The 14,133-nt window shown below is 45.1% G+C and overlaps 1 protein-coding gene across 4 annotated transcripts in view; it reads left to right on the forward strand.

Moving 5' to 3' along the window:
- BAZ2A (bromodomain adjacent to zinc finger domain 2A) overlaps positions 1 to 14,133 on the forward strand; it is a 112,197-nt gene that overhangs the window by 11,583 nt on the left and 86,481 nt on the right. The gene's annotated exons all lie outside the window — the stretch shown is intronic.

The following is a 14,133-nucleotide window of genomic DNA, read 5'->3' on the forward strand; positions in this document are numbered from 1 at the left end:
GATAAGTGCCCACCTGTGAACACCCTCAGCCTACCAGCCTTTATCCTGCCTTTTCTAGCATGTGTGGGTATAGCTCGCTCTAGAGTATTTCTATGGGCAACGGTAACTGACTTCATTCTGCTGACAAATAAATGTACGGCAGATAGCTACATAACGACCCTCATTCAACTTTTTTCCCAGGAGATCATTTTTTTATTTTATCTACTAAATAACGTTAAAAAGTAGGTTCAAAAGTAATACTGTATACCTTTTTTAGAATAGTTTCTTGTTTGGTGGCTCAAAATGTATTTTATTGATTTGGGAGAACAGACAACTGGTTAAATAAATAAGTGTGTCTCAATGTGTTAGGCTGTCCCAGTGTAAAGCAGGTGAAATGGGTGGAGATTTGGGTGTTGTTGCCATAAACCACAATGCAATTTGCAGCTATGGGAGCACCGTGTGTAAATTGGTTGCCAGAGTTCGGCAGTTGTATAGCTGAACTCCATCTAGTGGCAGTGATTGTGTCAGTTATTCTGGCCAGAGTATGGCTATTGTATAGCTGAACTCCATCTAGTGTCAGTGATTGTGTCAGTTATTCTGGCCAGAGTATGGCTATTGTATAGCTGAACTCCATCTAGTGTCAGTGATTGTGTCAGTTATTCTGGCCAAAGTATGGCTATTGTATAGCTGAACTCCATCTAGTGTCAGTGATTGTGTCAGTTATTCTGGCCAAAGTATGGCTATTGTATAGCTGAACTCTATATAGTGGCAGTGATTGTGTCAGTTATTCTGGCCAGAGTTTTGCAGTTGTATAGCTGAGCTCCATCTAGTGACAGTGATTGTGGCAGTTATTCTGGCCAGAGTTTGGCTACTTTATAGCTGAACTCCCTAGTGACAGTGTTTGTGTCAGTTATTCTGGCCAGAGTTTGGCAGTTGTATAGCTGAACTCCATCTAGTGGCAGTGATTGTGGCAGTTATTCTGGCCAGAGTATGGCTATTGTATAGCTGAACTCCATCTAGTGGCAGTAATTGTGGCAGTTATTCTGGCCAGAGTATGGCTATTGTATAGCTGAACTCCATCTAATGGCAGTGATTGTGGCAGTTATTCTGGCCAGAGTTTGGCTATTGTATAGCTGAACTCCATCTAATGGCAGTGATTGTGTCAGTTATTCTGGCCAGAGTTTGGCTATTGTATAGCTGAACTCCATCTAATGGCAGTGATTGTGGCAGTTATTCTGGCCAGAGTTTAGCTATTGTATAGCTGAACTCCATCTAGTGGCAGTGATTGTGTCAGTTATTCTGGCCAGAGTTTGGCTATTGTATAGCTGAACTCCATCTAATGGCAGTGATTGTGTCAGTTATTCTGGCCAGAGTTTGGCTACTTTATAGCTGAACTCCCTAGTGACAGTGATTGTGTCAGTTATTCTGGCCAGAGTATGGCTATTGTATAGCTGAACTCCATCTAGTGTCAGTGATTGTGGCAATTAGTCTGGCCAGAGTTTGGCTATTGTATAGCTAAACTCCATCTAGTGGCAGTAATTGTGTCAGTTATTCTGGCCAGAGTTTGGCTATTGTTTGTATAGCTGAACGTTATCTAGTGACAGTGATTGTGGCAATTAGTCTGGCCAGAGTTTGGCTATTGTATAACAAAACTCCGGCTAGCATGTAGCAGAGGTGCTTTGGCAATAGCCACTCAGCTATAGTGTAGGCGAACACTGAGCTATAGTATAGCTGGGCGCTGTTTGGCTGCGGACGTTTGTCACTAAGGCTGCTTGGCTATAGTATATAGTAAGTATAAGGTTATGGCACCAGAGGTTCAGCTACAGCAGGTGGTGGTTCGGCAGTGACAGTGGGCACCTGGTTACTTTTGGTGCCTAGGTTTTGGCTATAGGGGTCCCCCAGCTACAGAGTAAGAGGGATTAGTGTTAAGTGTAGGATTTGTGTTAGTCCCAGCACCCTCTTTTTTATCAGGCGCCTCCGGCTCCCAAACTTCCAGACATTGCCGCTAATCATGGCTTTGTGGCGAGGGGCATGTTAAAGGTTAGGAACCACTGGGGTTAAGGGTTAGTCTCCACCAGGGTTTGACATCAGTAGAGGATGGGTTAAGTGTTAGGTATTGGTAGAGGGAGGGTTCTGTGTGGGAGTAGGCTTGGCTAAGGTCATATTTTTACTATTGGAAGTAGTAGAATATCGACAATTTTATCAATATTCTACTAGCCACAGAATCTGGTGCCCTTTTTTCCAGGTGTCTATGTGGGCTATGTGTCCAGACCGTCATTTAAAGTGTCAGTATTCTTAATATTTAGGTGTTCTTAAAAATAGCTTAAAACTAATCAATAATGCAGTATATCTGTATTGATTATTTTACCCTTTTATAAAGATATAGGCATGTAACCCCTGGTATGCATAGTATAAGCTCTTATACAAGCTATAGATGATGCTAGACTCAGCATGAAAAGCAACTGTGTCCCCACTTATCCTACAAGTGTAAATTGACTCTGTACACACCTTATGATTTCTCTATTAAAGTGCTACTAACTAGGGATGGTCAGTGAAATGCACATAATTCTAATTCCATGCTGGCTGGCTTCGATTGGTCCATTTTCAAGATGGGTACATTTGCATACACAATTTGCATAATCCTCCTTTAACTCAGAAATATTTGCATCTCACTGACCATCCCTACTGATGATAGAGGATGGCCATGGTAAACAAAAATGTGGCAATTATAAGTATCTATTGTAGAACAGAAGCAAAATCAGTAATACAATATAACTACATTGAATTTTTGATCAGAGCGACATTTTTAAGTTATTTTAAGAAAACGTAACCATAAATACAGTAACACTTTAAGGTAATGGTCAAACAGACAAAAATATCATTGTTATTTAAGTACACTGACTATCCGGTCTAAGTAAATACCTCATGAGGATTAGGTGTAGCAATCCAGTAGATGGGCCGTGGAGTGAACCACTGTCCAAGTAGATGCTGGTGGAATGTGAAGTAAGCTATATGTGAACAAAAAGGCACTGTAAATTGACATGTTGTCAGAGCAGAGATCCTGTAGTGGCATTTTTCCTCAGGAGTTTTTAGCCCACGCATTGGGTAATTCAGGGATCCAGCGATCGCCTGACCCCAAATTACTTCTCCCTCAGAGCTACTACAACTCAGAGGGGGGAAAGTATTTACTGCTGCCAGGAATTTGTGCTGTCATTCGATTCATCTTACATCCAACTCATTGGCGACATTATAATAGGTATGGCCCTGGATGTGCTGTACCACAACAGAGACTCTCTCACATCATTGATTTCCAGTGGATCTGGATGTATGTTTGGCTTACAGGGACAACAATTTGCATGTTCAGCAGTATTTCACTGGGAGACATCTCAGAGCTCACTCCAACTTGAATAATTTGCAAATACTTTCTGTTTTAGGAAGGCAGACTTTTGTTTTCCATAGCATTTTAGTAAGAGGGCTTTTTGGTCCATTGTAGCCCCTTACACAGGTAGCTCCTAGGAGTTCTGGTTCACCACGAGCTTGCTGGGTACTCTGTAACTCTCTTTTTTTAAGAACTGAACTGACTACTCACTCAGTCTCAGGGAAAAGAATATGAAATAAAAAATGTGATTGTGAATAAATAACGAAACAGCCCTGCAGGCAATTCCTTTACAAACAGCCTGCAGGAAACTTGAAATAACTGCACATGTACAGCAGCAAAAGTGTAAAAAACAACTTTTATAGCTAGGATATAAATCAAGAAACTACCTCTACTGTACTACTGAAGTATATGAGCTGGCAGAGTTCCTGGGTGATATCAACGTGCTCAACTGAACAATGGCTATGGAAATAATGTCTCTGGAATTTATTCGCATAGTGGACTACTGCTGAGAGGAAACACATAACTTGTAGGGTGGAGTGAGCATTATAAACTGCCCAACTGGCAAGGGACTGCTCCTGGTACTCCTTAAAGCAGTAGGATCAGCCAGGTAAAAAAACACATATATAAGTAGATAAATACTTGATCTACTTACATAACACATGTATTATACTGTCCACGTTTTGATTTCAGTGAATGTTATATAGTAAATGACGAGAATTATGTTGCTGGTGGGGGCCATGTCTTTTGCCCACAGTTAAGGCTAACTCGTGATGTCATTTCTGCCCTTTACTTTTTTTCTTGTCTCCTCCAATCGCTGAGTCGCCTCAGCCTTGCTTGTAAACACAAGTGAGTAGGGGATTAGGTTTCAGATAAGAAGCTGACAGGGAAATAAAGGAAAGAGGAGGAATACATTATAGATAAAAAGAACCCCCAGCATGCAATTCTTTGGCACCGACTACTAAAGGGACAGTGCTCCTTAAGTATGTGATAACTCCAAATCATAACAGCAGAAAAAGTTTTGAAAGTTTTGAATGCAGGATTAGCATCTTTATCACTTAATACACTCAGACCAGTTGCTGTTGAAATTTGATTTTTATGGTGACGATACCGCTTTAAATTAGGTATCCAATAATAGAGAACACCACAGCGTCTTCTCTGAGGAAAAGGTTAAAACCCGATGGCTATGAGAAGGATAACATTTTATAAAAAAAGAAATTAATAATTAAAGGAAAGCTAAGGTAAAATGGAAGTACAGGAAAAAGAATGGCCTCTTGGTTGCTAGAGGCAACATTTATAGCTAAAAGGATCCATTTTAAGTGGTGTAAAACCCTGACATAATATTCAATAAAAACATGTTTTTCTACTTTTTATATGCCATACGTTTATCATGTTTGCTTTTGTGCATAAGTATTATTATTCATTTAGAAATTACAAGTTCCCAAAGTACACATTTTTTGCTCTGAAAGCTGACTTTGCATTTTATTCATAACTGCTTTATTCATCTTCTAATGTAAGCAGAAATGCTTTCTGATTGTCTGTGTTCAGGAGAGTCTGCACAGTCAGAGTATGTGTCACATACTTCATTTGATACAATTAAGTAAACACAAGATAACATTCTCTCCAGTTCGGATGCATCCAGCTTTCCCGACAGGGAGCCTGGAAGTCCTGTGTTTAACCCTTTGAATGCTGTTCTAGTAAAAAATAAAATGGTGGTAGTATATAATATGCTGTAAATAATCTATTAGATCAAAGAAGAAATGCTGGGTTTCATTCTGCTTTAAGGCTTCAGTGGAGTCTACCCAGGAGTATGATGCCATGGAGGCACCAGGCAGCTAAAGTTTTGGATTGGCCTAATCAAACTTATAACTGGAACCCATTAGAGCAGAGCAAGATCATCCACCAGGCAACCTAGGCAGGTTCCTGGGGCCAAGTGAATGTCAAGGGGCCATCCAGCCACCTTCTCTGACCTCTTTCTACGTCATCTTACCAAAAATACCACAAGGGGCCCCAAATCTACTACCTTTCCTAGGGCCCCATTACATTTTAATCCATCTCTGCATTAGAGACAATGGGGCCAATTTGCAAAGCTTTTCTGTTGAATTATCTCACTTTACTTATTACGTAACAATTTATCTCTACCTAAATGACTTAACTCCTGATTTATCTCTTTGTATCTAACTTAACTCATGATTTATCTCTCCTTATCTGGCTTAACTCATGGTTTATTTCTTCTTATCTGTTTATCTTATGAAGTATCTCTGGAGGCAGGAAAATTGGGCGCATATATAAGTGGACAAATCAGGCGCAGCCATTCACTGTAATGTTAAATATCGGCTATTGGGTGCAAAACTGGACGATTTGGGTGCCAGGCGCTGTGCCTGTGAAACTGAAATTTTTCATTTTCAGAATTAGTGGTTTGGAAAATATCATTTTGACTATTATCATTTTTGTAAATTATCAAGTTCTAGTAGATCTAGCGTGTTTCTGCATTGAACATGGCTACCCCCTGAGAGAAGAACCTGTTCCTGTGACGGGAAGTTTTTGTTGCGACTGACCGGTATCTTATACTTGAAGGGCATCAGCTAAAAGATGGAATAAACAGGGTGAGAGGAGTCAGGGGCAATCTTGGTTGCTCTCTGTCAGCAACTGCTAGCGTAAAGATCCTACAGGGAAGGTGAGCTGCAGCCAATTATTCTTTCTGCTCATCAGATGATGTGCTGCAGTCTCACGGAGCATGAGCCAAACCAGACAGTCATAGATTATGTCAGGATGAATTCAATAATTGCAGTTCGGAAATGCATCTTAATTGTAGTGCAGAACTATACTAACTTAATCCATTAATGTATAGTGAATTACCAATGGTGTTATAGGTGACAGTTGTTCCAACTGCCTCTAGGTCAGCAACAAACTCCCCCCATGTAGTTATGGGATGATCCTTCACCCCTCTCATGATCATCCACACCCCATGAAGCAAAAGCTTGCATGGAGCGCCAGACCGAATGTGAATGATGGTCATTTTATATTTGTTTTATTTCTGAATAGCTGCACCAACAGTTGTCACCTTCTAACCAAGCTAACCACCTGCTTATGGTCTGGAAGGCCATTCCAACATTTTGCATTGTGCAATCAATTCGGGTACATCCTTCAACTGCTCTTTGTTCTTGCCCATGGTTGTTATGGGAGGAACTAATTCTGTGGACAGGTGTGCTTTATGCACATAATGAGCTGAGATCTGGAGTATATGTAATTGATTGATTGTAATCTGTGAACCACATGGGCATATAACCATTCTATGGAAGCCAGAATTCTGTCTGGGTTATAGGGGATAAAATACTTCAAGATTCAAGCACTTTATTGTCACTGTGTAACACATTGAAATTACTTTTCATGACAACCCCACGGTGCATATAGGGAACATAGTGATAGTAACAAAGGTAGAAAGAGAAGAAATTATACAAGTATGCCAGGTATTACAGATATTTAACCCATTCAGGTTCCGTCGTTTTCACGTGAGAAATGTTCACCTCCCATTCATTAGCCTATAACTTTATCACTACTTATCACAATGCACTGATCTATATCTTGTTTTTTTCCGCCACCAATTAGGCTTTCTTTGGGGGGTACATTTTGCTAAGAGCCACTTTACTGTAAATGCATTTTAACAGGAAGAATAAGAAAAAAATGGAAAAATTCATTATTTCTCAGTTTTCAGCCATTATAGTTTTAAAATAATACATGCCTCCATAATTAAAACTCACGTATTGTATTTGTCCATATGTCCCGGTTATTACACCGTTAAAATTATGTCCCTATCACAATGTATGGCGACAATATTTTATTTGGAAATAAAGGTGCATTTTTTCCATTTTGCATCTATTACTATTTACAAGTTTAAAATAAAAAAAATATAGAAATATTTCATCTTTACATTGATATTTAAAAAGTTTAGACCCTTAGGTAAATATTTACATGTTTTTTTTTTTATACTAAACATTTTATTTGGGTACTTTTGGGAGGGTGGGAGGTAAACAATAGATTCATAATGTAAATGTGTTAATTCTTTTTTTTTTTTCAGGTGTAGTATTACTTTTTGGCCACAAGATGGCGGCCATGAGTTTGTTTACATGACGTCACTCTAAGCGTAGCACGCGCTTAGAGTGACGCATCAGGAAGAAGAAGGCCAGAAAAAGCTCAGCTTCCGAGAGAAGCTGTCGCTTTTTCAGCGGGGGAGAGGAATCAATGATCGGGCTCCATAGCCCGATACATTGATTCCTTGGCTACCGAATCCACGGCCGGGAGTGCGCGTGCACGCGCACGATCGGCCGCGGGGGCGCGCAGTAGCGCGCATGGTTCCTGGACGTAGAAACTACGTCCAGGAACCAAATTTGTACACAGTGTTAATTATTTCAGAGAGGATTCAGAGTTCATCAAGTTTATGGCTGTCACAGGAGCCCTCAGTGGCTGACCGCACTTAGCCTTCTAAACGATGCCAGCGCACAGATCGTGCGAACTCTGGTCGCAGTCAATGCGCAGGAACCGTTAAGAATTAGCCGCAGACAGCTCAGAAGGGAGCCTGTGAGACACGGGTGATTACAACGTCACCCACTGGTTCAGAGTAAACTGCCACCACCGCGGTTACTATGGGACCGTGGGGCCCACTAACTGACTGCCTAATCCTGCGAATAAAACGGTTAAACACACGATATTCTGTCTAGCCAACAACAAACAAACAGTAGCGTATCTTCAGAGACCGGGATCAGTTCTGTGTGTGCTGATAAGCAGGGTAGCGGAAAGTGAATGACTTGGAGAAAGTCGTTTATTCACGCAATATAAATAATTAATATATACAGACAATTATGAAAATCAACAATTATGAAAACAGTAATAGCCAGTATGAAAAATAAAAGAAGGGAGAAAAATACTTAGTTCCTGGAAAGATGTCCTTATTGTGGGAAGAATCATAAAGTCCTTGGTTTCAAAGTCCAGAGTTCAGACCAGGTGGATACCAGCATATCCTCAAGCTGGCATCTGATGAGTGCAAGATGGTTCAGTGTGGAGGACCCTGAGTTTGGCTCCTCTCCCATTCTTATGCCCCTGATTCAGTAGGAGGAAGTGAGGGCGGGCCCACCCACCCCCTTAGAACATGAGATGAGTCCTGCCCTTGTCCTGGAGACCAGAAATCATGCCTTAACCATATATGGGCTCTATCTCACAGAACCGTACAGGTCAGGGCAGATTTACTAATATTTTCAGGTCTGCCTCGATGTACCCAGCAGTCTGATACCAAACATGAGGGGTGGGACCCCTGTGGTACCATTAGGGCACTGTTGAACTGCCTAACGGGCAGTCTTTACCTCAGAAGGTTCTGAAATGTTCTCAGAACCAACGCCAGGCAGGGCCCTACCTGCTCTGTTAGTTTGGAGGGTCTGCCAGCCTGGCAACACAGAAAATATGATACATATAGCAGTTTATGGAATATGAGAGACCCCTGGGATTTATACCAGGTCATTCCCAGGCAAAGGTTCTTTGAAGTTGGCAGCAGCAAGCCACATGTCGGCTCCCTGCTGGGAAAAGGAGTCGGAGTGTCTGAGTTTCCTCACTCTAAATTGGTTCTGTCATGGTGTTTGTCACCTTATACCTGATGGATGGGCCATCAGCACAGCTTGAAGCCAGGGACTCTCTGGGCCCAGGCTCATTAGCATATCAAAAGGGCCAACCAGCATTTGGAATGGTGCTCTCTTTGCTAAGAAAAGGACTTTAGCTGTCCCTACACACTCAACCCAGATTGTACCATTTTGAAGCGCAATCGATGCAGGAATCGAGTGCGATCGTTCTTTTCTTCACGGGCGGTTCCAGGACGCGCCTGCGTCCCCGCAATCGTCCGTGACAGCCCTCCCCCTTGTCCGTGGCTTAGCCACTCATCCGCAAGATGTGTGGCGGCGCCGCTAACCTGGTTGACGGGCCTCGAGTTGCCGGTACGGCGGGAAAACCTATTGGAGCCTGTGGCTCGGTTCCCCTGGACCGGTCGCGGTCTGCTACCCTCAGGGTTGACCCAACATGGACCGTTCTGGACAGGGCGTTTGCGCCACTGCAGTCGGACGTGGTGTCTGCCGGGACTGCGGACAACGGGCAGTGGGTTGGTTAGGTCAACAGCCAGCCCACGCAGGGTTCCCCTGCTGAGTGGCTGTGGACCTAAGGGAACCCCGCGGGAATCCCTGGACCTTCCCAGCTCCTGACAGACGGCACATGCCCTGCAGTAGTTGGCTACATCCCTGTTCATCCGGGGCCAATAAAACTGTTTCCGAATACCGGCGAGTGTCTTGCGGACACCCGAGTGCCCGGTCAGAGGATTACCATGTGCGGATTTCAGCACATGTCCCCTAAACGCACTCGGGACCACAAGCCACTTGGTATCCGCGTGGGATCTACCTGTAGGGGGCTGTACAGACTCACTGTACAGTCTCCCACCTTCCCAGTACACCTTGAAAGCGGCCCCGTCTGCGAGGGGCTCAGCGGCTTGCTGCCGGAGCACCTCCAGGTTTGGGTCACTTTGTAGTGCGGCTGAGAATACGGCGCTGTCAGTTTCAGCCAACTGGCTCATGTCACACGAGGCCAGCGGCTGAAAGGTCTCATCCCTGCGGTCAGAGGAGGGGGAGGAGGCCGGAACCCCCTCCACCTGTTCTGAGCTCGGGTTCCGAGCAGTGCAGCTGCGCGGTATGGCTAGCACAGGTACACTGTCAGAATGGCACATATTGGCATTACCTACATCATTGTCACAAGCATTTATAACAGTAACAGGAACATTTTCATCACAGACAGTTTGTACAGTAAACTCAGGTACAGTTACAGCATCATCACAACAGACAGTCTGTACATCAAACTCAGGTGCCTTTGAAGCAGGCACTATTGAACCGGGTACCCTTGAACTGGGCACATTTAACCCACCTCCCCCTGGTGCTCCCCCAAGTGTATAAAGTACCTGGTGGTGGGTGGAGAGTCCGTCTCCTTCCGTGAGCGACAAGGCGGTCGTGGCAGGTTCATAGTAGGACACAAGCTTGCCCAAATCAGTCCCTAGCAACACAGGGACTGGGAGATCCTTCATAACCCCAACAACCCTTTCGTGGACCCCTCCCACTCCCCAATCCAGCTTCACTCTGGCGTGGGCTATGTGGAAAAGGGTGCCCTCTACTCCAGTAAGGGCAAGGGATCGGCTGGAGCTGATGCTCTCCTTTGGCACAAGATGTGAGTGAACTAACGTGATGTCAGCTCCGGTGTCTCGAAATCCGGTGACAACTTTGCCGTTCACTCTAACAAGTTGCTGCTGGTCGGTTCGGTCGCGGATTTCCTTTCCGCGGGCAAACAGGACAAAATCGGATGATCCAGGCTGTGGTTCGCTGGCGGGCTGCCTCTGCTGTGGGTGAGGTGCAGGTGATGCAGATGATCCAGGTGCTGGTGGTGTCTGTCTCCGCTCCGGACAGTCGAATTTCATGTGTCCGGGCTGGCGGCAGTAGTGACAGGTGACCTCTCCAGGCGCTGCAGCCCTGGGTGCAGAAGCTGTGCTGGGTGGCCTCTGTGGCTGACGGCTCACAGGGGCAGGGGAGTCTGCCGAGGTATTGGGCTGACCTCCTCTCCAGCTGGATGGGACAGTTCTGCGGGTATCAGCCAACCGGGTAGTTGCAAAAGTCTCAGCAAGGTCTGCAGCGACAGTTGCTGAAGCCGGCTTGCGTTCTAGCACAAATTGTCGTACATCAGCAGGGCAAATGTTCAGAAATTGTTCCAGGACTATCAAGTCCTCCAGGACGCCATAAGACCCTTTGGTGAGGCCGAGTGTCCACTGGCGGAGTGTGGTGAGCAAGCTGCTGACCACATCTCGGTACGAATCAGAAGAATTTTTCTGCCAGGCCCTGAACTTTTTGCGATAGGCTTCTGGCGTCAGCTGGTACTTAGTAATGATAGCGTCTTTTATAGCATCATAATCATTATCCTTTTCCGCAGGCAATTCTGCGAAAGCATCAAGCGCTTTGTAGCGCAGCAAAGGTGTCAGATGTCTGGCCCACTGGTCTTGGGACAGACGATACTGACGGCATGCTTTTTCAAAAGACCGCAAAAACAAGTCAATGTCAGTGTCTTTTTCAATATTAGCAAATTTAAATTTTGCACTTACGGGTGCTGCAGCTCCTTCGGCAGGGAGGCTGGGCGGTGAACTCCGGCTGGCCTGTTGAACCTTTGCCATGTTGAGCTCATGCTGTCGTCTCTCCCGCGCCTCGGCAGATTGGCGCTCCCGTTCCTCTCGTGCTTCCATGTACTTCATGTACTTGTCCAGGTCAGTCTCCATCAGCTTTTGTAATGCCTGCTGCATTACCGGGTCAGCACCCATGGACAGTCCAGTACTGGCCAGTTCCGGGCGAGTAATGTCAGAAACTCTGGGATTGGGGTCCATACTGACAGTCTCTGGCGTAACTGTTGCAACAGGGCCCGCAGGATGCTCAACCTCTGTACGCCTAAGATCTTCAGCCTCTGGTTCCCCTTGATTGTCAGATGGGCTGGTATCCACCTCAGCGGACACTCCCGGCTCCCGCAGTTGCTGGGCATCCCATCTGGACAAGTCTGCTATCAGGTCCCGTTTTGTCTTGCGGAGGATGCCAATGCCCCTCTCTTCGCAAAGATTTTCCAGGTCTGCTAGGCACATGTTCTGGTAGTTCCCGGACATTTCCATGCCAAATAAAATAAAACTTTTGGGGAGGGGTACTGGCTACACAGTCTCTCTGTATATATAAAAAATATATTGCCTTCCAGCTACACCAACGAATTAGTTCGTTTCTCGATAGCGCTAGCGCTATCTTAGATACTTTCAGCACAACACAGGTCCCAACCGCTGCCTAACACTGTCACAAGAGCCCTCAGTGGCTGACCGCACTTAGCCTTCTAAACGATGCCAGCGCACAGATCGTGCGAACTCTGGTCGCAGTCAATGCGCAGGAACCGTTAAGAATTAGCCGCAGACAGCTCAGAAGGGAGCCTGTGAGACACGGGTGATTACAACGTCACCCACTGGTTCAGAGTAAACTGCCACCACCGCGGTTACTATGGGACCGTGGGGCCCACTAACTGACTGCCTAATCCTGCGAATAAAACGGTTAAACACACGATATTCTGTCTAGCCAACAACAAACAAACAGTAGCGTATCTTCAGAGACCCGGGATCAGTTCTGTGTGTGCTGATAAGCAGGGTAGCGGAAAGTGAATGACTTGGAGAAAGTCGTTTATTCACGCAATATAAATAATTAATATATACAGACAATTATGAAAATCAACAATTATGAAAACAGTAATAGCCAGTATGAAAAATAAAAGAAGGGAGAAAAATACTTAGTTCCTGGAAAGATGTCCTTATTGTGGGAAGAATCATAAAGTCCTTGGTTTCAAAGTCCAGAGTTCAGACCAGGTGGATACCAGCATATCCTCAAGCTGGCATCTGATGAGTGCAAGATGGTTCAGTGTGGAGGACCCTGAGTTTGGCTCCTCTCCCATTCTTATGCCCCTGATTCAGTAGGAGGAAGTGAGGGCGGGCCCACCCACCCCCTTAGAACATGAGATGAGTCCTGCCCTTGTCCTGGAGACCAGAAATCATGCCTTAACCATATATGGGCTCTATCTCACAGAACCGTACAGGTCAGGGCAGATTTACTAATATTTTCAGGTCTGCCTCGATGTACCCAGCAGTCTGATACCAAACATGAGGGGTGGGACCCCTGTGGTACCATTAGGGCACTGTTGAACTGCCTAACGGGCAGTCTTTACCTCAGAAGGTTCTGAAATGTTCTCAGAACCAACGCCAGGCAGGGCCCTACCTGCTCTGTTAGTTTGGAGGGTCTGCCAGCCTGGCAACACAGAAAATATGATACATATAGCAGTTTATGGAATATGAGAGACCCCTGGGATTTATACCAGGTCATTCCCAGGCAAAGGTTCTTTGAAGTTGGCAGCAGCAAGCCACATGTCGGCTCCCTGCTGGGAAAAGGAGTCGGAGTGTCTGAGTTTCCTCACTCTAAATTGGTTCTGTCATGGTGTTTGTCACCTTATACCTGATGGATGGGCCATCAGCACAGCTTGAAGCCAGGGACTCTCTGGGCCCAGGCTCATTAGCATATCAAAAGGGCCAACCAGCATTTGGAATGGTGCTCTCTTTGCTAAGAAAAGGACTTTAGCTGTCCCTACACACTCAACCCAGATTGTACCATTTTGAAGCGCAATCGATGCAGGAATCGAGTGCGATCGTTCTTTTCTTCACGGGCGGTTCCAGGACGCGCCTGCGTCCCCGCAATCGTCCGTGACAATGGCAGATGGGAAAAGCTGTTTTTCAGTAGGTTTGTTTGTATGCGGATTGATCTAAGACGTTTACCTGATGGAAGGAGCTCAAACAAGGCGTTGCCAGGGTTAGTGTTGTCCTTGATAATGTTTTCGGTCCTTCTCATACGTCGAGTCTTATATAAAAGTTCCAGTGATGGTAATTTAGTGCCGATAATGGCTTCTGCTGTTTTAACAACTCGCTGCAGGGCTTCTCTAGGACACTTGGTGCAGCTGTTGTACCAGGCCATCATGCAATTGGTCAGAACGCTTTCTATAGTGCAACTGTAGAAATGAACTAGCAGCTTCTGTGGGAAAACTCCTTAGTTTTCTCAAAAAGTAGAGGCGTTGTTGTGCTTTGCCAGTTAGAGCTAAAGCATTGTTAGCCCAGGACAGGTTCTCTGGGATGGTGTCTCCCCAAAAATTTG

Source organism: Hyperolius riggenbachi, chromosome 2 (genome assembly GCF_040937935.1).
Source record: "Hyperolius riggenbachi isolate aHypRig1 chromosome 2, aHypRig1.pri, whole genome shotgun sequence".
NCBI classification, from domain to species: domain Eukaryota; kingdom Metazoa; phylum Chordata; class Amphibia; order Anura; family Hyperoliidae; genus Hyperolius; species Hyperolius riggenbachi.